This window comes from Eurytemora carolleeae, unplaced genomic scaffold (assembly GCF_000591075.1).
Source record: "Eurytemora carolleeae unplaced genomic scaffold, Eaff_2.0 scaffold754, whole genome shotgun sequence".
Taxonomy (NCBI): domain Eukaryota; kingdom Metazoa; phylum Arthropoda; class Copepoda; order Calanoida; family Temoridae; genus Eurytemora; species Eurytemora carolleeae.
Genome location: NW_019396640.1, coordinates 168,970 through 171,331, shown reverse-complemented (window position 1 = coordinate 171,331; position 2,362 = coordinate 168,970).

Sequence of the window (2,362 nt, the reverse complement as noted above, 5' to 3'; positions counted from 1 at the left end):
AAATAGTTAAGATAATAATATTATGAATACAGATAATAAATTAGAATTGCACATCATGGTAGAATATACTTCATACGTTCATCAAATCAAATAGCCATTAGCCAGCCAATTACAAGAAAGAATTTTTTAAATCGAACGTTTTTTTCAGGAAACAGATTAAAGCGAAATTTCGCGTAAAATGCAAAATTTTCGCGTAACAATTTTCCTTTTTTGCTGGAAACCCTAGTATAGATATATGTGAACGGCTATAAAAGACAGTTATCTAGATAGACAGATAAAGTATTTAGTCGGTTTAAACTTTAACATGTAAGTATATCCTAAAGTTCTTTACAATCTTTCATTTAGCCTTTCACCAATGAACCCCATTCCTTACTTCTGTGCACGTTTTAAATATCCTGAAAGACAGGTTCAATGATTTTTCCTGGTTAGTCTAAATTGTCTATTTCATTGTAATCCCAGTGTATTGTGTATACAGTGTAAACATGGTTAAAGTGCTTGTAATTTATCCAGCTTGTCGTGTTATATATGTAACATAATACATTCTCCTTCAAGTCCCATAGACAGAAATGAGTACGTTTTACTTTTCTTTTTTTCGGCAAAAAAAGTAAAGATTTGTTTACGCTAACTATGAAATTTGTCGTCACAATTTCCTGTAATTGTTGATGAAATTTGAATTTAAAATCAATTAACGTCAATTATGAAATCTTTAGTCTATAAATATATCTAGTAAAATTGTATTTTTTAAATGCAATTAAACGTTTCTTAAGATTATTTTATTTAATATAAAAAATAAGAATTGCTCAATTTTCTTGTCTGTTTTAAACCCTGTAAGAGAGATTTAGCAATGCCTGTGTCTAGTTAATGTACATTATATCCTCTATGAGGTGTAATGGATCTGAGCTGGGAACTTTAGAATGGTGGATATCGAGATTAATGCTTGATCCTCTCTTTTTCTTAATATTGAGACTAACCTAATTTTGTACTTGTTTCTTAAAAAGTGATTAAAATTCAACCAATCAGAGTCGCGTATATGAAGCCGATAAATTTGAAATTTTGCGCGCCATTTAAGATTATATACAGAAACGGGAGGGACTCTCTCAATTAAAAATTACGGTTTTTGATTTTTTTCTACTATATCCAAGACAGAACGGTTTAAGAAGAAAATCAAAAGTAATTGGGATTTAGGATATCTTATTCTAAAGTTTTCAGCTCTGGACTGTCAACTTTGGCATCAATTACTGAATAAATAATCCAGCTTTCATCTTTTAACCGGATTTTAAATGAAGAATTGAAGTTAGAATTGGAATTAACTGACAGCCGATATTTTTTAACCAATGAGAGTAGAGCGTCTCAATTGTCTTATTATTCAAATATGTTTTAATTGAACAATCATACCTGGAGAAAAACGTAACTCAAGTTGTACGTATGATATAATTCTATTTTAATTTTACCAATGGTATTAATATCTTGCAAACATTTTAATTTGTTTCAAAGTGAACCAACGATATCAATGTGTTATCAATGATGTTAGCATATTCAAATTGAACCAATGATATCGATTAATTTCCAATATACTAAAGGATGCGTTCCAATTTAATCAATTATATTAATGAATTCCAAATTGAACTCATGATATAAAGGAAATGAGTTTTTGCAACAAAATCTCATTTTCTAATTTTTATATCTTTTCAACCAAATGCCGTAGACCTTTGATATTTTAAACTATGCATTCTGTTAGATCAAATAGTCTAAGTTTGAAATATTAAAGGATTACGCTAATAGGTTGAAAAGATATAGAGGTTTAAAAATTTGAGTTTGTGGAAAAGGAATTGTCCTTTATTTCAAGTTATACATATATATATATATTTATAATGTTATATTATATTATATCTTATACATTCTAATTCAAATCTGCAATATCAGTTTAATATTTTACATTATAACATTATTTTACATTATAACTATATTATAATTACAAATGATTTTAAGTATGCTAAACCACAAAGCCGACATAACTAATGCATTAGTAAAATTATACCCATGCATTCCGGCCATATCTCTTCAACTTAGCTCTACCTCATTCCTAACCAAGTTTAAATCAGTTTATACAACTTTCAGGAATTTTATTTTAATTAAAACATTTCTACAGCTTGATATAACTGCAAAATAGAACATAAAGGGATACCATTTATCTGCATTGTATACAGGGTGACACAGTTTAACCATTGAACAGGGTTGACACAGTTTAACCATGAACAGGGTGACACAGTTTAACCATTGAACAGGGTTGACACAGTTTAACCATGAACAGGGTGACACAGTTTAACCATGAACAGGGTGACACAGTTTAACCATGAACAGG